We start from the raw sequence: 23541 nt of genomic DNA, 5'->3' as shown, positions 1-23541 counted from the left end.
AGTTGGGGTCTTTCTTAGTCCTTCACTGTTGTTCTTTAAAAATGACAAAATTTATTCAAGAAACTAAAACTCTCAAGATTCAGAAATTTGGTCATTACCTAAAAATTCATTTTGCACAAACTGACAATGTGCGGTCCAGCACGCACTTCCTAACTTGAGCTAATATAGTCCCATTCATAACATAAGAAGCAAAATGTGGCAGATCTTTTCACAGCATTACCATCTGGAATTTCAAATAACAAACCTGAATGATTTCAGTGTTAAACAGAACATATTTTTAGGGTCCAAAGATTTAGAGATGAATCGGGAAGTTAAATTTTGCCATTTCTGAATATATTCCTTAATTTCTTACATTCAATGAGAAAGAATCTATACATGACTACCAACAAAATATTACTCACAGCCTAAAGAAAGAAAATGACATAGGATCATAAATCTCTGCAAATGCAGGGTAAGTTACAATGGAAATGCATCAAGTACCATAGAATACGGTAATATTTGTCCTTGTGGAAAGTCTTATTGATGGTACCATAAAAGGATGTAATCCTTCCTAAACGAAATAGATACTTGGTTTACAAGGGCATGACATGATTTCTCAGCATTGTAATGTTGTTGGAGCACTATGCATTTAGGAAGAACTGAACTGCTGGATTTTCATCGTTTCTTTACCTACATGTTGTACAATATTCTCTTTCAGTACTGCAATGCTCTAACAAACCATGGTACCCAGACACCTGATCAAAGGTAAACAATCAGTATACTTCAGTGCACTTGCTTAACTATGATGTTCAGAACATCTTCAATTTATAATGGGCTTATAGGTATGCAGCTCCACTGTTAACCGAAGGAATATGTGTACAGCTTTTCAGAAAATAAAAAAAACTAATATCAAGATGAGCAGAATAAAAAAGTCAGACAGATTACAGAAAAAAAGCTGAGAGTAATTACCAGAAGAGTGAATTCATTTTGGGTAAATTCATACTACTCACAACCAGATATTCACAGGAGCACTACTGATATGTTCTATTGCCATGGGGACCAGCCGGACACATCTGCTCTAAACCTTTTTTCCAGGTAAAGCTACTTAGGCCATTTTATTATGCTTTTTCAATTTATTATTATGCTTATCAATTTTCATCTACTTGAACAGAGAAAAAGAGAAAGAGATCTATCTTCCATTCACTAAATGACTAAATGACTCCAGCTGCCAGGACAAGGTTTGCTTGAAGCCAGGAGCCAAGAGCCCTATTGAGGTATCCCATGAGGTAAGTAGGAGCCCAAGCATTTTAGCCGTTGTCTGCTGCCTCCCATGACTCATTAGCAGGAGCCTGTTTCACAAGCAGAGGTGGCAGGTCTGGAGCCAGCAGTCAATATGGGATGCAAGTGCCCTAAGCAACAGCTTAACTTGTAGTGTCACAACTTCTGCCCCACCACCCCACTCCATGTTATGCCTTAGAGGGCTTTGAAGGCTTTACTGATTTTCTGGCACTAAATCAGATGCATAATTGTTCCCTCAGAGAGAAAGACCTTTACTGTACATTCTCCACTGCACTGCCCAGCTTTGAACATGGGTCAATCTTGGATTCAAAAGGATTTTTTTAAAAAATCCTGAACGCTATTATTTATTTGCTCCATAAGGCAATGAATACACTTCTAGTAAATAACTCAAAATAACTACTATTTCAGCCTTTCCTTGCCCACCTCCTTCCAATCACTTCTTTGTATGCGCTAGGCTTTCTAAAACTGTACCTCAGCATCATGACTTCAAAAGGATGCTATAAGAAAGCAGCTTTGTGAAACCCACTATAGTATTCAATACTTCTTATTGATGCCCCATTCAAGCTCAGAAGTAAGCACTAGAAGAAATTAGTGCATTTTTCTTTAGACAGAAGAAAGCACAAAATCAAACTGTTCACGCTTATGAAGTTATACACTTAAGATCTGTAGATTTTACTACAGATAAATTATAACTAAGTAAAAAATTTCAGCTGAACTTTTCTGTAGTTTTGACTTTTCTATTCTAATATGCATTTATCCTGATGATAAAACTCTGTTCCTTTTTTCATCTATTACATTACACCCTGATCTACTTCTCTCATTGAGATATTCACCAAAAAAGCCCTTATACATAAGAAAGTAGAACAAAAGATTACAGCTTTGACCTGGCCAATCATGACCTTTTTCTAGTACAGAAATTAATGGTTCAAATCAAATTTATACTGATTACTTCTAGTGTAAAATTAGCTTCTGTGATTTCAGTTACCCACAGTAAACCACAGTGCAAAAACACTTGGAAAACTCTAGGGAAAAAAAAAATCCTACATTTAAGCTGCGTATCACTGAGTATGGTGATGTAATATTGAACCACCCAAGCTTAATATCACTGAGAACATCAATCGTCCCTTTGTCTAAAATACCCATGATGCATCTGCTACTTGCCCATTAGTCTCTTACAGCCACCATCATGGCATTTACTTAACAATGGTCCCAAAACATAATTTAGATGTCAAAGACAGGCTATGAAATTCATCTTCTAAGTGAAAAGGCAAAAATTCACAAGGCAAGAAAAACAGGCATAGTGCTGACACTGCTAAGACCCACAGGAAGAACAAATCTATCCATGAAGTTGTGGAAAAAAATATATACTGGAGCTAATTCTGTTGTCCATATCACAAATGAAAAATTATAGCCAGTACACTAATTAATTGCTTAGGCTAAGCTGAAAAAAAAAAACAACCCTTACCATCTGCAGTTTGAGGAATGCACTGGGCTGGGGCTGGAACATATACGCCTCAGACAAGGGAGACTGCTATACTGATGATGAGTAGAATGATGTAAAACTAACCAATTTGGTACGGCTATACACAAGGTGCTCATATATCAGGTGAGGAGACATTATTCTCGAAAGTCTGTTGTTGCTACCATCACAGATCCATTCGATGGCAATCATACACTGAGGAAGAAGGGGCTATTTCCTGAAATTGTCAGCTAAACAGAGTAAGATACCACTGCTTCCACACTTTGATTCTAAAATTTTTCAATCCTAAAAAATTGTTGTAAAAAATCACAATGAAGTACATCCTTCCCCTAAATAATTCATCTCAGCTGTACTTACACAAAATCAGCTGGGAAAAGAGGCTTAAAAAAAAAAAAAAAAACAACTCTAGAAGTTACAAACTTTTGGGAAAGCTAGATTGAGGAACTGTTAACCTTTTGTCACATTTGCTGTTTTTCTTTACACACACTTGAACACATGTAACTTTTTGTTGTTGAATTGTTTAAAAGCTATTTGCAGCATCATGAATTTAAGTCCCCATATGTCATCAAGTATAGCACTAAGAGCGAGGGCATCTTCCTATGTACTTATCACATTAAGAAAATATAATATTCATATTATCTAATAAAACAACCATACTAAAATTTCTCAAGTCCTATTAGTCCTTTCTGCCATTTTTTTAAAGGATTTACTTATTAGAAAGGCAGCAAAAACACAGGGAAAAAGCCAAAAGAAATTGTCTATTCACTTCTATTCACAATGACAACTAGTACATCTGTCTTAGCCTTCAATTCAGACCCAATGAAAGATCCAACACACAACACAGTTGGTTGCTGTATTTTAATTTCCTTTACATTCCCTGACTATTTTAGTCTTTGACAATACAGTTTTCAAGGGCCTTAAAATAGTTGCTTTACAGGCTGATTATCTGGCGCTATTCAATTAATTGCTTCTCCATTAAATTCCAGCTTAAAAAAAAAAATCAGGGGCCAGTGCCATAGCTCAACAGGCTAATCCACCATCTTCAAGTGCTAACATCCCCAATGAATGGTGGTTTGTGTCCCGGCTGATCCATTTCCTATTAGCTCTCTGCTTATGGTCTGGGAATGCAGAGAAGGATGGCCAAGTCTTAGGACCCTGCACCCACATGGGAGACACAGATGAAAATTGTAGCTTCTGGCTTCAGATCGGCTCAGCTCAAGCTGTTGCGGATATTTGGGAAGTAAATAAGCAGATGGAGGATAAGTCTCTGTATCCTTCCTTCTCTCAGTAAAATCAGCCTTCTCAATAATAATAAATAAATCTTTTTAAAAAGAATGTTATCATTTATCATGTTAGTTTCTACTTCAGATACAAATTCAGCCATTCCCTGGTTTCCACAGGGGACTAGTTCCAAGACACCCTTAAATACTGAAATTTATGGAAGATCAAATCCCTTATGAGAAACAACGCATTTAACTCACACACATCCTCCTGTATGCTTTAAATTATGTTTAGATTATTTATAATACCAAATACAATGTAAATGTTATACAAATAGTTGTTATATTGCTTTACTTAGGCAATAATGCCAAGGGAAAAAGCATGTACATGTTCGAATGCTATAGTTTTGAATGATCTGGCTCCCAAACTCAGGCTAGGTATTAAACCTAGAAGCTGTAAGTTGGTTCTAAATGGGTGGCAACAATCCAGTTACGGTGGTGAGACATATGGCCTAGTAGGAAATCGCTAGGCCATGGAAGGGCACAGCATCAAAGGTAGTTCTTGCAAGCAAACTATTAACATTCTGAGGGTAAGCCTGACTACTCCTCGTGCTTCCTGGCTAGTCAGGTGATCCTTCTTCTGTAAATGGCCCACCTTCACCACCCAGGGTCCTCACGATGGTCTAAACAATAAGGACACCTGATCTACGAACTTACAGAAGCATGAACCAAAACAAGCCCTTCAGCTTCATGTGTTAGTTGCCTCAGTTTATTTCATTACAGGGGCAAAAAGCTAACATAATTCTCAGTATTTTCACTTCATAGCTGCTTGGATCCGTGGATGTAGGTTTACTAACCATACATGTAGCACAAAATAAACCAGTTACAATGAGGTTAAGTACCCCCACCTGAACATCCAAAATGCTCCAAAATCTGAAAGGTTACATGCTGCCCGGACTGGCAAAGTTCCACACTGACCTTACTGTGATGGGGTCACAGTCAAAATACAGGCACACTAGACGACTCTAAAAACTCAGGCTTTATGTTCAAAGTGTATGTGAAACTGTATCTCATTACGTAACTGCAAATATTCCAGTATTAAAAAAAAAAAACTAAACTTTTCACTCCATGATGTCTCTCATTTAAGAGCTTTATATAAGTCAAATTTATATCAGACACTTTACATATATTCTCATTTAATCCTTGCTATGACCTCTAATCACACTTCTTTGATATGTTTCATAATGAAATTACCTAAGTAATTACACTAAAGGTCTCATGAACAAAACACAAAACTAGGGACACATATACTGTTAAACTACGCATTTAAAAAATTTAATACCACAGTAAAAGTGCTAGTGGGATGTAGCCAATAACAAATTAAAACCTCTAATTGCTGAATTGGTTTTTTTATATATAACACTTTTACTGGTCCAGTTAGAAATAAACAGCCCAGGGAAACAAGTTTTCCAATGGTACTAGGTAGCTTACACATGTTAGATCATAGTGTGCCTAGGGCAAGTGGTAAGTTTTTCAAGTGAAAAACAAACTATGCTTATTTTTTTTAAAGATTTATTTATTTATTTGAAAGGCAAAGTTACAGAGAGGGAGAAGCGGAGAAGGAGCACTCATTTTTCTTTTTTAAGGATTTATTTATTTTATTGGAAATGCAGATGTACAGAGAGGAGAGACAGGGAAGAAAATCTTCCGTCCGATGATTCATTCCCCAAGTGACTGCAACAGACGATGCTGCCCCGATCCGAAGCCAGGAACCCTGAACCTCTTCCAGGTCTCCCACACAGCTGCAGGGTCCCAAGGCTTTGGGCCATCCTTGACTGCCTTCCAGGCCACAAGCAGGGAGCTGGATGGAAATGGAGCTGCCGGGATTAGAACCGGCGCCCATATGGGATCCCGGTGTGTTCAAGGCAAGGACTTGAGCCACCAGGTCATGGCGCAGGGCCCGGAGCACTCATTTTTAATCGGCTGGTTTACTCCCCACATGGCTGAAATGACCCAAGCTGGGCCTAGCAGAAGGCAGGAAATCAAGTTCCAATGAGGGTACAGAGGCCCAAGCACTTGGGCTTCTTCCACCATGTTTTCCAAGCCTAGAGAGGGGAGCTGGATTAGACAGAAAGAGCCAGGACTTCAAGCAGCATACATAGAGGTTCTGGCATCCAAGGTAGCAGCTTTACCCACTATGCCATAGCACAGCCCTAAACCGTACCTCTAGCAAACAGGCAAATACAGAGGTCTGGTTAAATAGAAATATCTTGCAACACCCATTGGTTCCAGTGCAACTCGGGACTGAAAACAGAACCAACCCAGCAATTGCAACCACCAGCTGATCAGGGTGATGGACTGTGCCGGGCCCTGTGCTTGCTAGAACATGCAAGAAACTAGTCTGGGAATACCTCAAAGTTTCTTTGGAGATCTCCCCAATCGAACTGCTGGACTCAGAACTCTAACCAAGAAAAGACAGAAGACAGAACAGGACAATCATTCATCTCAGCTATATGTTGGCAGCAAATTATGGGGCAAACGGAGACTTTATGATGGACCATATCAATTGGTGGACGACCTCATCGAGCGAAACTGGCAGCGATTCATAACTTCAGAACTATTAACACCACTCGAGCACATATCTCAGAGCATGCCCCACATCCGGGACTTAGGGTGGGCGGGAAACCGGGTGGGGCTTCTCCCTCAATATCCCCCTTTACCTCAGATACGTGATGGAAACAATATGGACATAATAGCATTACCCACTTTCCTATCCCCCTAAACCTTTTTTTTTTCCTTCTTTTTCCTTTAACTGTAATTAACTATGTAAAGATTGTCAACAACAATACAATAAAAAGAAAAAAATTTTAAAAAAAAGATAAAATTAACAAATTTCAAAAAAAAAATAAATAAATATCTTGAAACTTTCATTATCGATAGTAACACAAAAATAAAAATCATACTTTACACAGAAAAGTCATAAGCAGGGTCCTCAAAAAGCTGAAAGTTTTTACACAATAGCACTCTTAACACTATATAAAGAGAAGCTCACATAGAACACGGAAAGCTTTGCTCCTGATAGGCCAATACAATTACTGAGATCCATACATCAGAGCTTCATTCTCTTATATAATTTGCAAGAATGTCAACTTACATTTGAAACTTTAGCTTAAGAAATGAACCACGCTGCTCCTTGAAGTACTACCACCTTTCTGTGCTCTGGACCTCCAGGCACACAGACTTACGCAATGCCCCTTTCTGCCTACCCTGTGTTGTCTCCTGCTCTGCACAAACATTCCTGTCTCCTTCCCTCACATGGCACAGGCACCTGACATATAGTAACTAAATAAATAAACCATAACCTTTTGGGCCCAGCGGCATGGCCTAGCAGCTAAAGTCCTCGCCTTGAACACATCTGGGATCCCATATGGGCGCCAGTTCTAATCCCGGCAGCTCCACTTCCCATCCAGCTCCCTGCTTGTGGCCTGGGAAAGCAGTCGAGGACGGCCCAAAACCTTGGGACCCTGCACCTGTGTGGGAGACCTGCAGGAAGTTCCTGGCGCCTGGCTCCAGAATGGCACAGCACCAGCCGTTGCGCTCACTTGGGTAGTAAATCATCAGACAGAAGATCTTCCTCTCTGTCTCTCCTCCTCTCTGTATATCTGACTTTGTAATGAAAATAAAAAAATCTTTAAAAAAAAAAAAACATAACCTTTCATAATCAGAGATGGGGTGGCAGGAAGAAGGGAGGAACAGGGAGAGAGGAATAGAAGGAGACAGAGACAGAGAGAGAGAGAAAAGGGGAAGGGGATCAGTCCATCTTGCTGGTATAAATATCTAGTCCATTATAACTGTATTTCCTGAAATTAGAAAAGAGAGAATAAATGCTTTGAGACAATGAGGGACAAGCCAGAGTAACAAGGTATATGTCTGTCCTTTTAGTAAAAATGATTACAAAGGATATACAAAAAGAAAATCCAGTTAACTAGAACATATCTCATTGTAACAAAGCAACTTCTTAGCCACCATACGCATAAAAATTTTTTTCTGAAATTAAAAACTGCACAAGTCACTCTGACATTACTTGAAAAAAAATTAAAGATTTTATTTGTTTAAAAGAAGAGTTGGGAACCAGTACCACCGCATAGTATGTTAAGCCTTCACCTGCAGTGCTAGCATCTATATGGTGCTGGTTCAAGTCCCAGCTGCTCCACTTCCAATCCAGCTCCCTGCTACTGTACCTAGAAAGGCAGTGAAAGAGGCCCCAGTGCTTAGGCCCCAGAACCCAAGTAGAAGGCCCAGAAGTACCTCGGGGCTCAGATCAGCCCAACTCTGGCCACTGAAATCATTTAAGAGCGAACCAGCACATCAGAGATCTCTCTCTCTCTCCTTCTCTCTATGTAAATTTGCCTTTCAAGTAAAAATTTTAAAAATATTACCAAAAAAAAAAAAGAGGCAGAGTGAGAGAGAGCCAGAGATCTTTATCTGCTGGCTCATCTCCCAAATGACATCAAGGGCCAGGGCTGGGCCGGGCTGAGCTGAAACCAGAAACCAGGAACTTCTTCTGGGTCTCCCATATGGGCGGTACAGGAGTAACAACACTCAGGCTATTTTCCTCTGACAAAAAGGCTCATGATATATTTTTTTTAAAAAAAATTATTCATTTTATTACAAAGTCAGATATACAGAGAGGAGGAGAGACAGAGAGGAAGATCTTCCGTCCGATGATTCACTCCCCAAGTGAGCCGCAACAGGCCAATGCGCGCCGATCCGAAGCCAGGAACCAGGAACCTCTTCCGGGTCTCCCACACAGGTGCAGGGTCCCAATGCATTGGGGCGTCCTCGACTGCCTTCCCAGGCCACAAGCAGGGAGCTGGATGGGAAGTGGAGCTGCCGGGATTAGAACCGGCACCCATATGGGATCCCGGGGCTTTCAAGGCGAGGACTTTAGCCGCTAGGCCACACCGCCGGGCCCTCAGGATATACTTTTAATCGTAACTTTTCTCCTAAACAGATAAAATTTGTCAATTTTTTTTACTAGTACTCCATTTTAAAAATTACTACATCAAAAAAATTTAAGTCACTCTGGAACATAACATTTTTTTATTTGCCTCCCACTATACCTCAAAAGTTTCTTTTTGAAAAATTTTGTTATGCTTCCTATTATTGCTTCTGAACCTTTCCTTCCACTATCAAGAACTATCTAGTATTTGTCTACGACTAAGCATACAGTACAGTCTCCTTTGCAATATTTATCGCACTCACAGGTAATAAAATAAGACACTAAATTCTTTACAGTGTTTTTTTACTTGCTTGAGAGGCTCAGAGAAAAAGACAAGCAGACAAAGAGCTTCTACCTGCTTGTTCACTTTCCAGATGCAACAGCCAGGGCAGGGGCCAGGTTGGAGCTGTTTACCCATGTTTATCCATGCCAGGGACCCAGATACTTCAGTCATCACCACTATCTTCTTTTTGCTTACTTACTTACTTATTTTTCAACTCTTCATTTTTTTTAAAGATTTGCTTGTTTTTATTGGGAAGTCAGATACACAGGACAGAGGAAGATCTTCCATCCGCTGATTCACTCCCCAAGTGGTTCACTCCCCAAGTGGCTACCACGACTGGAGCTAGGTGCTTCTTCCAGGTCTCCCACTAGGGTGCAGGGTCCCAAGGTTTTGGGCTGTCCTAGACTGCTTTCCCAGATCACAAGCAGGAAGCTGGATGGTAAGTGGGAGCACCCAGGATTAGAACTGGCACCCATATGGGATCCCGGCGTGTGGGACCCCAGCATGTGCAAGGCAAGGGCTTTCCAACTCTTCATTTTTTATGATAAGGTTTCATCGGCTCAGAGATCCAAAGGAAGAAGAAGGAAGCTAAAGTCAGGAGCTGGAATCCAGAACCCAGGGAATCTAATGTGGCTTACAGGCTGGGTATCAAATCCCAGTAGTCAGATGTCAGAATACAGGCATTTTGATTGCCTGTCCCCAAAGTGGCTTTGAAAACTATTTGTGAAACATATTTCAACTCAAAATTTTCACTGATTTTGGGATGAAGATTTCCAAATGTTGGTGCTAAAAGGCCCTATTTGAGCAGCTGCTGCTTGATATACTATAGTAAATGTACTCTTTCTTTGTTCAACAGGAATCCAAACATTTTTCTCTAGAAAAAAGGCAGATGCAAAGCTCTGTATTAAGACATTTAAAGATACTAATAAAATGCAATAATCTGCCTGTACTTTTAATCATAAAAGTACAAAGTTCTAAATGCCTTACACTGAATTTTTAGGACCCTTTCAGCTAGGCAAATCTCAACTAAAATCAATACTTCCCCAAAGATTATTAATATCCCTTAAACAAGTCTTTAATGTTATATTTGAACATTTAATGTTAGACCTTCAAGATCATCACAGAACTTAAAACTTGAGGAAGTCTATGATGGATGGTGAATAAAAGGAAAAACTTTGAAAAATGACTCTCAGTTATCCAGGTTAATGTAGACATAGGAAATATTAAGAATTCTTTGACTAAAGCAAAGCTCAGAGAGGAAGTTAATTTGGAGGGAAAAAAAACGAAAAAGGTTGTTATTGTTATTTTTAAACTAAGTATGAAGCTAATCTTATTTTATAAATGAAGAGAAACTTATTTCTCCTTGGGAAAACTGGGGAGGAAGGCACACATACTTACTCTCAGCTTAAAGTGTGGCCTTCAATCTAGAAAAATGGAATCCTTTCATTTCTCACAGTGCCCCAACAAATGTCCGCCAAAAAGTTATTTTCTTAGCCTATAAGATATTTTCATTATTTCTCAATAATTCTTACATTTTTGAACTCTAAAAATGATTATGCTTTCTTTGTTCCTCTTCAGCATTACTTCAGACCACTCACCTGAATCAAACAAAACAGCACAAAGAACCAAAATAATCTAATCAATGACCACTTCCTTTAGCTGAGCATTGTAAATTAGAGTCTAAATTAAGTCTATTCATTATCCAAAACTTAAAGGGATTGATCTCTTATCTGACAGAGTATTTACTAAAGATAAAAGAGTTGGCTGGTCTGAATGATGCTGGCAGTGTTAACTGTGCCCACCAACAACCTAGTTTCATAAACACTGGATTCTGTTCATCTAGTGGGTCCCTGTCAACAAGACATAATCACATTTCCACACATATTAGTGGATTTTAACAAAATCCTTTGTGTCCTTCGCTTGCAAGCGTTAACATTTTTTTTAAACAGGAAAGTCATACTGAACATTCAAACAAAAAAAAAGATGAAAAAATCCAGATGCAGAGCTGGTTTTAATGAACTATTTATATCCTCCAAGTAGCATATTTAGCTAACTTTCTGCTCATAAACATTTCCCTCTCAGATTTTATTCATTTTGATTTATTACTTAAGAGACTGGTTGTAGAAAATGTTTCTGAAAAAAAATAAGCTCTTCACAATGGTTACCCTTAAGGTAAAAGGAGGGAAATGGGCTTGGTGAGAAATACCAGAGCTTTGAAATACATGAAATGTTTTATTGCAAATGCAGAAACGTATTTATTTAACAAAGCCAAATGGTAGGTATACAGATTTACAGTAAGTATATGGGAAGAAAATTGGTCTGTGTCTCAATCCATCAACTCTTCGATCAGCATGACAACTCCAGAAGAGGAAGAACTGCTGGGCAAGGGAGGAGACCTATTTTGGCAATATTGGCAATATTATCTACTTCACAGGAACAGAAATCCAGGTAGCTGCTTTTCTTTAGGTAGCACATAAGCAGCTTTTTTTTTTTTAACTCTCCAGTGTATTTGTAATGGCCAAGACTATCCCAAGTCATATGATACTTTTGATTTGATTAATTTTCCTATGTTCAAACGCTCAAATACTCAAAAAAAGAGATTAGGTATAAGAGACAAATTGTTCTGAATAGAACATTAAATGTCAGTTTAAATCTAACTGGACGTCTTACCATAGTCTACTGAGTATAAAAACAACTGATATGAAGTCATCTAAATAAGTTATTATACATGCAACTTTAGTATATAAGTATTAGAAGTATAAATGTATTTTAACAGTTTTTTGAGTTCAAAAATGGTTGTTTCAGGATAAGAAAAAGTAACGGAATATACTGAACAAATATATATATTTTGAAAAACTTTATGAAAAATACTGCCAACAGCAAATGATCTAAGACTTTACTCATCCCCCCTGAAATACGTTATTCGACTAATTAAGAGAACATCATTTCTTACATCTGGAAGGAGATGACAGCTCACTACTGAAGGCAATTAAGCAGTGAGCCTTTTGATCTTTTGGCCAAACTGCAGTAAACAACTTTTTAGATACATGCATTGTTCATTTTAAGGAGACCACAGTGAACTCAAAAATATAATTTGAATATAGAAGATTCTTGATCTATTAGTCCTGCAGTTATAAGGCAAGAATTTTTAGTAGCTGATAAAATATGTTGTTATATATCAGAAGTGCACAGGTATAAAACAGGAGGCTCAATTTTACCTGTACCTGAGAATCACATACAGAACTGACGACCAGGCCATATCTCAAACTCACCAAGCTTGTAACTGGAGGCTCACACCAAGCAGAGGTGGATTTACAACTTTCCAATGTAATTCCAACATGTAGCCAATGTTGAGAACCACTGCTTTAAGGTATTACGGTATAAATCTGATTCAGTATTCCACAAAGGGAAAATATAAACACTTTCTTGCTAGAAGGTAAAATAAGGTAACATGTGCTTTTCTTATGCAACAAAATACAGTAGTTTTTTCTAAGCGATTCTGACATCCTTAAATTCAATTTAATATCTCAGCACAGAAACTTGATCAACAAGACAACTTAAGCCACAAGAACTGGGAAGAAATGGAAACATCCTTTTTAGCTGCAGTCATTACCCTGAAATACATTCATTTTTCGCCGGAGTTTACATACTTAACAAAAATAAAAGTCCAAATGCTTAACAAAAATACTTAACAAAAATAAAAGTCCAAATGAAAATGGTCCATCCCACTCAATGAGAAAATACCAAGTCTGCAGGAAACTTCAAGAAGTCTTCCTACACATTTTTAGGGCAAGAAACTTAAACTGAATCTATCTGCATAAATAGTTCACAACTGTATTTTTAAAAAACAACACTTAAAAAGTTTTACATATGCTTAAGTACTAATTAGTATTCAGAATGAAAGACCATAATAGAAATGCAAATGAAATCTTTTCCTTAAACAAAATTGCTTCCACCAGGTTTTTTTTCAAAGCAGCTTTTACTTTATCACAATGGCACCCTGCATTAACACTATTTGGGCATTTTCTAGACTCTCTAAAAGTCGATCTCTACCACCTCAGGAGGTACTGTTCAGTTACCCACACTCCTCTGTTTTCTGAGACTGTGTGAAAAAACTTTCTCACAGTTACTGGACTGTACCAGGGTGAGTAACATACGAAGGAATATATGCATACTGGCTATCATTTACTGCCTTATTTATTTTTTAATTAATCTATCCTACCACAGCCAAAAAGAGAAAGCTACAGCATGCCAACATTTATCCCACTGGTTTTCATAACCGACTACCACAAAAGCCAAGTAGGGAGCCCCTGCCTTCCAAAAAAGGAAAATGCTTTCAAAAGAGACTGAGAATAAAAACTTCAAACAGCAAAAGAATGAAAAAGCTGAACACAGTAAGTTAATTGAATGTGTTTGATAGTTGAAGTACTGAAAAAGAAAACTCTCATTAAAACAATTAGGCAACAGTGCTTTAATCACATCTGGAAAATTCCCTGTTCCCATATAGAAAAGCCTGTACACATTTTAGTTTAAAAACTTCAGAAAAAAAAAAAATAGCTTACCCAATTTCTCATTAACTTAGCACACAATTTCAGGGGGTTGGGGAACATCATTTTCAAACTTAAAAACCGAATACAGTTTATGTGCCATATTCTATTAATGAGTCTTTCCTTCAACAAGAAGTACCACATAACTTTATCCTTTCAGAGGATTTCAGAGTGTCAATGTTAGAGTAAGACATCAGTCTTGACATGCAAACTAAACAAACTTAAATAAGTGAACTAGATGTCAGAAAACACATCAAGGCCAATAACATTTTCTTAAAAAGTTATGACACAAGTGCAGTTAATATCTATAAGCCCTAGTGGAGTTTTACAGATTTTATCTAAGTTTCTGAAGTAACAAAGCGGAAGATAATGGTATCAAGGAATGCCAATGCACAAGATAAAGTTACATAAAGAAACTGACACATGGTCTTAGGCAACCTACTTTTTATATATATATTTTGCCTGTTCTTCATTTACCCATCCTATCTAACTCATCTTTTAGGCAACATCTCTCTAACCTCTTTTACCCCCTAAGAATAACAACACATAGTCAGCTCTGTGGTGTAGGGGGTAAAGCTGGTAGCTTGTAGCTATTGCACCTCATATGGGCTCTGGGGAGTAGCTCCCAGATGCCCCAATTCCCATCCAGGTCCCTTTGCAAATGTACCTGTAAAGACAGCAGAAGATGGCCCAAGTCCTTGGGTCACTGAACCAATAAGAAGACCCAAAAGAAGCTCCAGGTTCCTGCCTTTGGACCAATCCAGCCCCAGTCATTGAGGTCATCTGGAGAGTGAATTTGTGGATGAAGGATCTCTCCTTCTCTCCCTCCTGAGCACCCCCCCCTTTTTCACTGTAACTCTCCCTTTCAAGTAAACAAAGAAATTTTAAACAAAAAGCAAAGAATCTAAGCACATGGTGACCACCATTCTAACCTGTCTCTGTAAATGAGATCAGCTTCTTTCAGCTTTTAGATTTTATAATAAGTGTGATGAATATGATATTTGTCTTTTTTGCCTGGCTTATTTCCCTTCACAATGTCCACTAGTTATACCCACTTTGCAGCAAATGATAAGACTTACCATTTTTTATGGTTTTACAGTATTCCTCTGTGCATACAGACTACTTTGCCGTTACCCATTCATCAACAGACATCTGCATTGATTCTACGTCTTGATTATCATGAACTGTACAGCAATAAACATGGGAGCACAGCTGTCTCTTTGACATACTGATTTCACTTCCTTTTATACACACAGTAGTGGAACTGATTAATCATATGGTGGTTCTATTTTAAACATTTTGAGGAGCCTCCACACTTTTTCACAATGACTGTAGTCATTTATATTCTCACCAGTAGTGTGAAAGAGTTCTGTTCTCGGCCCAGCACAGTAGCCTAGTGGCTAAGGTCCTTGCAGTGAAACTGTCTTTCCAATAAAAATAAGTGTTTTGTTTTGTTTTTTTTTTTTACATCAGTGCTTATAGAGAAAGCAGAACTCTTTTTCTTTTGCTTTTTTAAAAGATTTATTTATTTTTATTGGAAAGTCAGATATATACAGAGGAGGAAAAACAGAAAGGAAGATCTTCCATCTATTGGTTCAGTCCCCAAGTGGCCACCATGGCCAGAGCTGGGCCTGGCTGGAGGTGAGTCCATCCGAAGCCATAAGCCAGAGTCTCCAACATGGGTGCAGAGTCCCACAGCCATCTCTATTCCTTTGGGTCATCCTCTACTGCTTTTCCAGGCCACAAGCAGACAGCTGCATGGCAAGTTGAATAGCCAGGACACGAACCAGCACCCATATGGAATCCCAGCACTTGTAAGGCAAGAATTCAGCCAAATGGCCACTGTGCTGGACCCTAGATACTATGACTTGAAAAAGATACACAGTTTTGAAAGGGATATACAAAACAGAAGAAAATGAAGTCTGGCAGCAAACAAATTTTAAGAAAATCCTCAAAGACTCAATATAACAAAGAAGGAATGAAACCCTTTTCCCCAAATAACATGCTAAAATCAACAGAGGAAGAGGCATTCCACAAGGAGGAATGAAATGTCCTCCAAGGTCTCTCTCAAATAAAAGGTGCTATTACTTTATGACTCATTTAATCTAAGTACAGTGAAATGTTGGTAACATCTTAAAATCACAAGAATGCATACTGAACTTACACTGCAGAGAAGCTAACATCTGATGTTCTTCAAAAAGACTAACCATACACTGTCCTTAATATTTCAACATAAAATAGGAATTGCTTTCTGCTCTTACACTTAATTTTATTTCTACCTAATTAAAATGTTTTGATATATTTAGATTCTCAATAGACTTTTGGAGGAATGGAAAGAAGAAGGGAAAAAGAAAAGATAAAGCAGGCTTAGTACTTCATCCTTTAAAAAGCAAGCATACATCTCTGAGAAGTTTATTTAAACACTATAATATCAGCATACAAGTAAGATTTTACAATCAAATTAACTGGATGGGAAGAGGGACTGCTAGGATTAGAACCAGCTCTGTGCTTGTGGCCTGGGAAAGCAATAGAGGATGGCTCAAAGCCTTGTGACCCTGCACCCGCATGGGAGACCTGGAAGAGCTCCTGGCTACTGGCTTTGGATAGGCACAGCACCAGCCTTTGCAGTCACCTGGGGAGTGAATCATCAGACGGAAGATATTTCTCTCTGTTTCTCCTCTTCTTTATATACATCTGACTTTGCAATAAAAATAAATAAGTCTTTTTTAAAAAATCTTAAGGTAAGCCAAAATAGGAATCCTAAGTCTACCATCTCTTCACATTTTAGTCAATATTATCAAAACATGCAAATCAAATCACTGTTCCAGTCATGAAATTGTGTAAAGCAACTACATGTAAATCTGCAGTAACAGTGATCTGTATTTTAGAATGTTATAATTACTATAAATGTAGCAATAATACAAAAACATGATAAAAGAAGTAATGACAACAATTTGTCTCTCATAGTCTCTACCATTTTAGGTAGAGGTATCAAAAACTTTTTATAAAATAATTATTCACTTCACAGTTTTTGAAGCTGGAATTCAATAATTTTTTTTGTTTTTCAGAATTCATTCTCATAATCTCAACAATAAATATGCTGCATTATGGTGAAAAAGAAAAGCTGGACTTCCTATATTAAGATAAAGAACACAGAAACTAATTGTACACTTTCCTCTGTTTGAAACTATGACAAAGAGTCACCATGGGAAAAATGACAACACAAAAATTGTCACGTACAAATTCTTCTAAAGTGGGGCTGGCGTTATGGCAAGCAAGATAAATAGTTGCTTCTGATATCAGCATCCCACACTGGATTGCCAGTTTAAGTTTGGTTATTCTGCTTCCAAATCAGATTCCTATTAATATGCCCAAAGAAGACAGTGAAAGATGACCCAAGTGTGTGGGTCTGCACACCAGTGGGAGAGACCCAGATGTGAATTCCCAGCTCATGGGTTTGACCAGGTACAGACAATACATTGAATCAGCACATAGGGAATCAATCAATCAGTATCTCTCTCTCTCCTTACCTATCTCTTTTTCAAATAAAGAGAAAGAGCTTTAAAACATAATAAAGAAATAGGCTTGGATTCTCTCCTAAGTTGGCCATCACTAAAACCCTAAAAAATTAAGTTAAAGAGTTATTTAAAACATACACACACATATAGACATTACAGTCAGTAAGTACTCAACTACCTGAACCATTGCCGCTACCTCCCAAGGTCTGCGTTAGCATGAAGCCAGAAGCCTGAGCCAGGAATAAAATAGACACTCAGATGTAGAATGCAGACAACCACTAGGCCAAATGTTCACTCCTAAATTCAAACTTCATTTGCATTTCATAAAAATCTATCCTTGAACTGTCAATTTGGCAGAGCTTAGTAACAAAGAGTGAAGAGAGTTCAGTCATATCACAAAGAGTGTTTTCTATAATTTACACAAAAGCAAACAGATTTTTATCTTTATGGCAAATAACAATATGAGTTCTAATGTTTACTAACCCTTCCTAAGACAACAAGGAAATAAACAACCTACCTGAATAACCTATATAACATTATCATTTGAACACTGAACAGACAAGTGTCATCTTTTTGAGGCAGGACACTTGGAAAATCTCTGGCAGTAAGACATATAGATGCCAGATTATACTAAAACAAAAAGACAATGATAGCAAAGAGAAAGCAGCTACATATTATAATGATTATTAATAAGAACTTTTAACAGTGAGTTAACATTTTCACATTCATTTTCTCATATGAATAACAAAGACCAAGAAAGCATCACTCATATCAAATGAAATTACAAAACACCCAAAATATGCCTAGTGTATGGTAAGTAGTTAACAATTACTAGTTATTACCATCAGTTACAAATAAAGGTCCAGCAGGCAATTTGGCCTGCCAGTGGTGGGAAACCAAAAAATAATTTGAGGTATGACAGAGAAGGAATATGCTTAAAGTTACAAAAAAAAAAAAAAAATTGGAAAGTCAGAGGGGTCATGAGGAAAACCAGACCATTACTAGTCACAAGATTAATTAATCACAAGGTTCCAACCTGGAACAACAACAAATAAAAAGGGGTACACCACGACATCTCATCCATCAGAAATCCCTGGTTAGGCTCACCTCAACTCACAGACTCTCACAAACAAGTTCCAGGTCAAGTGCAAAGGTCATACAAAGGTATGACCCTAATTTTCATGCAACAAAATCTCTTCAAGAATTGAAAATATCAATATACAAGCTTTTATCTTTGCTTTAACCTTCTAATAATAAAAGAAAGACAAAAAAAATTTTATCCTATTGGACAATGGTGAAGTTTTCAATCTATCTTATTAAATGGATGAAGCTGCCTATTAAAACACACCTTAAGATCGGCGGCATGGCCTAGCAGCTAAAGTCCTCGCCTTGAAAGCCCCGGGATCCCATATGGGCCCCGGTTCTAATCCCGGCAGCTCCACTTCCCATCCAGCTCCCTGCTTGTGGCCTGGGAAAGCAGTCGAGGACGGCCCAAAGCTTTGGGACCCTGCACCTGCGTGGGAGACCCGGAAGAGGTTCCTGGTTCCCGGCTTCGGATTGGCACGTACCGGCCCATTGCGGCTCACTTGGGGAGTGAAACATCAGATGGAAGATCTTCCTCTCTGTCTCTCCTCCTCTCTGTATATCCGGCTTTCCAATAACAATAAAATCTTTAAAAAACAGAAAAACAAACAAACAAAAAAAAAACCACACCTTAAGATCAAGTCATTTCATATTATCGGTGCTTCAAGGGAAGAAACAACCACACTGACATGGTTTTCTCCTGAAGATGTATATAACATATCAGAATACCCACAAGCGCGCTGTGCTTTATTTTAAAAGCATTAAAACTGCATTGAGGGGAATGGCGTGGTAGCCTAGCAGCTAAGTCCTCACCTTGCACACACCGGTACACCATATGGGCACTGGTTCTGATCCCAGCGACCCTGCTTCCCATCCAGCTCTGTGCTTGTGGCCTGGGAGAGCAGCTGAGGATGGCCTTGGGACCCTGCACCTACGTGAGAGACCAGGAAGAGTTCCTGGCTCCTGGCTTTGGATCGAGCTCAGTTCTGGCTGTTGTGGTCGCTTGGGGAGTGAATCAGTCAATGGCAGATCTTCCTCTCTGTCTCTCCTCTCTCCTCGTCTCTGTATATCTGACTTTCCAATAAAAATAAAATAAAATAAGATGATGTGACGCTGGTGGATGAAGGTAGGACCAGTGCGCGCCTGGAAGTCCCAGTGGGTAGGGGCGTATGACATCAGGGGAACTACCTGACCCTACTGGTTGCTGCTGTTGGCCTGTGTGCCCTCAGGGAGGGTAGGAGCTGCCCGTCGCCCTCAGGCCGTAGTAAGCATTAATAATGTCTTTCATCTTTGAGTGGAATCTAAAATGTCTTCACCAGTGTTCTCCAGTTCCTAGGACTCCATAAGAAATCTGGAAAACTTGTGTTCTTGGGATTGGACAATGCAGGTAAAACCACTCTTTTCACATGCTCAAAGATGACAGATTGGGCCAGCATGTTCCAACACTACTTCCAGCATTAGAAGAGCTGACAATTACTGCGATGACTTGCAATTTTTGATCTCGGGGGGCATGAGCAAGTACCTCGGGTTTGGAAAAATGACCTCCCAGCAATTAATGGAATTGTCTTTCTGGTGGACTGTACAGATCATTCTCGCTTCAGGGAATCCAAAGTTGAGCTTAATGCTTTAATGACTGATGAAACCATATCCAATGTGTCCTTCCTTATCTTGAGTAACAAAACTGACAGATCAGATGTAATCAGTGAAGAAAAGCTCCGTGAGATATTTGGGCTTTATGGACAGATCACTGGGAAGGGGAACGTGACCCTCAAAGAGCGCAATGCCCACTCCATGGAAGTGTTCATGTGCAGTGTGCTCAAGAGGCACGGCTACAGCGAGAGTTTCTGCTGGCTCTCCCAGTGTACTGACTGATGTGCAGACAGTGAAAATAAGAGTCTGACTTTTCTGGACTGATCCTATAAAAAACTTTTTAAAAGTGAAATAAAATCTTAAAAAATAAAAACTGAATTGAAATTATTTTTTAAAAAGCTGGCTAATGGAGGCAGCTTCCTTTACCGTATTTATTTATGTATCTGAGAAGCAGACAGACAGAATCTAATCTGCTGGCTCATTCTCCAGTATGAAAATGCCCACCATAGGGCGGGCCTGGTGGGGGTTATTGTGGGTCGTCCCGACTAGGCTGCAGCTCCCACTGGTTTGTGTGAGGGCCGAGTACGTGCTGGGCAGAACCAGACTGGACTGCAACACCCATTGGTTACAGTGCAACTCAGGACCGAAAACAGAACCAACACAGCAATTGAAACCACCAGCTGATCGGGGTGATGGACTGTGCCGGGCCCTGTGCTTGCTAGAACATACAAGAAACTAGCCTGGGAATACTTCAAAGTATCTTTGGAGATCTCCCCAATCGAACTGCTGGACTCAGAACTCTAATCAAGAAAAGACAGAAGACAGAGCAGATCAATCATTCATCTCAGCTATATGTTGGCAGTGAAATATGGGGCAAACGGAGACTTTATGATGGACCATATCAATCTGTGGACGACCTCATCGAGCGCAACTGGCAGCGATTCATAACTGGAGAACTATTAACACCACTCGAGCACATATCTCAGAGCATGCCCCACATCCGGGACTCGGGGTGGGCGGGAAACCGGGTGGGGCTTCTCCCTTAATATCCCCCTTTACCTCAGATACATGATGGAAACAATATGGACATAATAGTATTACCCACTTCCCTATCCCCCTGAACCTTTTTCTTTTCTTTTTCTTTCTTTAACTGTAATTAACTATGTAAAGATTGTCAACAACAACACAATAAAATAGATTAAAAAAAAAAAAAAGAAAATGCCCACCATAGCCAGAGCTGACCTGGACTGAGGCTCAAGCCAGAATCAGAGAATGCCATCCAAGTCGCGCACGCTGGTGGCATAACCCGGGTAACTGTGCCACTGCCTCCAAGGCTTTGGAGTCAGGAGGCAGGGAGAGAGCAGAACTCAGGTATTCCACTGACAGATGCCTGCATCTTAACTGTTAAGCTAAATGGCCACTTGTGGAGGTAGCTTAACACCCAAACACAAATTACTATCATTTGATCAAGAATCTTAGTGTCAAAATGGATTGTTAAACTAGTTTCAGCTTCAAAAAGCAGAAAGTAAGTCAATTGCACAGGTAAAAAGAATTGGTTTAAATCAACTTATGCAAACTCCAATAACGCTGGATATATTCAAAGCAGTAGAAAGCGAGAAATTTTTCCATTCTTTGGTTCACTTCCCAAATGACCAGGTGGAAGCCAGGAGCCTGGAAGTGCATACAGGTCTCCCACTTGGGCCATCCTCTGCTTTCCCAGGCACATTTAAGCAAAGACCCAGAATAGGAGAGAAAAAAAACAGCCAGAATTTGAACCGGTGCTGATACAGGATGCTCATTCACAAGCAGAGACTTAACCAACTGTGCCACAACATCTACCTGAAAATGGTAATTTTTTATTTAAGATTTATTTATTTATTTGAAAAGCAGCACTAGAGAGAGAATGAAACAAAAGAAAGCTACTTCCATCCACAGTTCACTCCCAGATAGCATAAAGAGAAGGCCTGGGCAAGCCAATCCTCCAGTGATTCCCTAGGCACACTAGGAGGGAGCTGCATCAGAAGTGGAGCAGCTGGGATCTAAACCTGACAGCAAAGCCTGACATGCCACAAGGCAGATCCCTAGAAAACAGTATAATTCATGTCACTAAATACTTCATACTGTCATTTACTACACAACTTACACATGGAAGGAATCAGAGACAGCACTAATTAATCATCACACCCTTGGAAAGAATGATAATGGGGATGAATCTGCAGCTACTTTATAGAATACCCAATAAATATTCATTTTTATAGTGGGATTTTAATTATATATTCATGCCATGCAGCTATTTTTTCCTAAAGATCTCATTTTTTTAGAGTAACTATTAAAGAAAGACATACTGTAGCAAGCCATTATTTTAAAAACACAATAGTACAGCAGTTAACACACAATTATCCAAAGAAAAACTATGGTAACAAACTACAAAGGTACCAAAACCTACTGACCTATTAAGCTCAACAAAAAAGTGGGTGGGGAGAGAAAGCCAAAAAACTGCTGATTAACCCAATTCCCATATCATTTTTCTTAGTGCATACCAGGGATAGAGATAGATTAAGGAGTATATTTTCAAAGTATCAATAAAAATTATTAAGCCCAACTCAAACATAACTGAGGCTGACGCAGTGGTGGCATACCATGTTAATCTTCTGCCTACTATGCAAGCATCCCATATGGTGCTTGTTCGAGTCCCAGCTGCTTCACTAGCCATTCAGCTCCGTTTATGACCTGAGAAAGCAACGGAGGATGACTCAAGTCGTTGGATCTCTGCGCTCATGTGGGAGACCCAGAACAAGCTCTGGCTCCCACCTTAAGACTGGCCATTACAGCCACTTGCAGGGTAAACCAGCAGAATGAATCTTTTAAAAGGGGGGGTGGGTGGGTGGACCAACACGGTAGCCTACCTGCTAAAGTCCTCGCCTTGCACACACCAGGAACCCATCCAGCTCCCTGCTTGTGGCCTGGGAAAGCAGCTGAGGATGGCCCAAAGCCTTGGGGCCCTGCACCCGAGTGGGAGACCCGGAAGAGGCTCCAGGCTCCTGGTTTTGGATCAAGCACTGCTCTGGCCATTACAGCCACTTGCGGAGTGAATCATCAGACTGAAGATCTTCCTCTCTGTCTCTCCTCCTCTCTGTATATCTGAATTTCCAATAAAAATACAATAAATTTTAAAAAGATACACCAAGTGCTAGCTTGCACCTGCATAACCACTCAACCTAATATCCACCATCACACTTTAGGGTGTTTCCCACCAGTTTCCCTTCCAAACCAACATCTGATGAGTCTCTTCTAAATTTTGCCACAAATTTATGAACACATAATGGAAAAAATCTGGATGATCACTAATCCATGATTCTTAAACTACATGAGAATTTAATAAAATGGGCATTACTTTTCCTCTAAATCCAGTGTTAGTGTTCATTAAGCACTAAATCAACCCGCAATCTGAAACCAAAAGCTGTCTCTATCACTCCGTAGTATCTGTAAGTTCAATACAACCTAACAATTCTTTAGGAAGAATTATCTCATATAAAATTG

At 39.2% G+C, this 23541-nt stretch overlaps 1 protein-coding gene, 1 long non-coding RNA gene and 1 pseudogene across 3 annotated transcripts in view; 2 read left to right on the top strand and 1 right to left on the bottom strand.

The window, feature by feature from the left end:
* HS2ST1 (heparan sulfate 2-O-sulfotransferase 1) overlaps nucleotides 1–23541 on the bottom strand; it is a 162213-nt gene that overhangs the window by 128161 nt on the left and 10511 nt on the right. The window lies entirely within an intron of this gene.
* LOC131478576 (uncharacterized) lies at nucleotides 1153–13627 on the top strand. Its single transcript, XR_009244555.1, has 3 exons — nucleotides 1153–1265; nucleotides 13294–13407; nucleotides 13491–13627. It is a non-coding gene; the product is annotated as an uncharacterized LOC131478576 (long non-coding RNA).
* LOC118758569 (GTP-binding protein SAR1a-like) lies at nucleotides 19689–20300 on the top strand (annotated as a pseudogene).

Source organism: Ochotona princeps, chromosome 2 (genome assembly GCF_030435755.1).
Source record: "Ochotona princeps isolate mOchPri1 chromosome 2, mOchPri1.hap1, whole genome shotgun sequence".
Taxonomy (NCBI): domain Eukaryota; kingdom Metazoa; phylum Chordata; class Mammalia; order Lagomorpha; family Ochotonidae; genus Ochotona; species Ochotona princeps.
The sequence above is the reverse complement of the archived record's forward strand: the minus strand, read 5'-3'. Positions and strand labels throughout refer to the sequence as shown.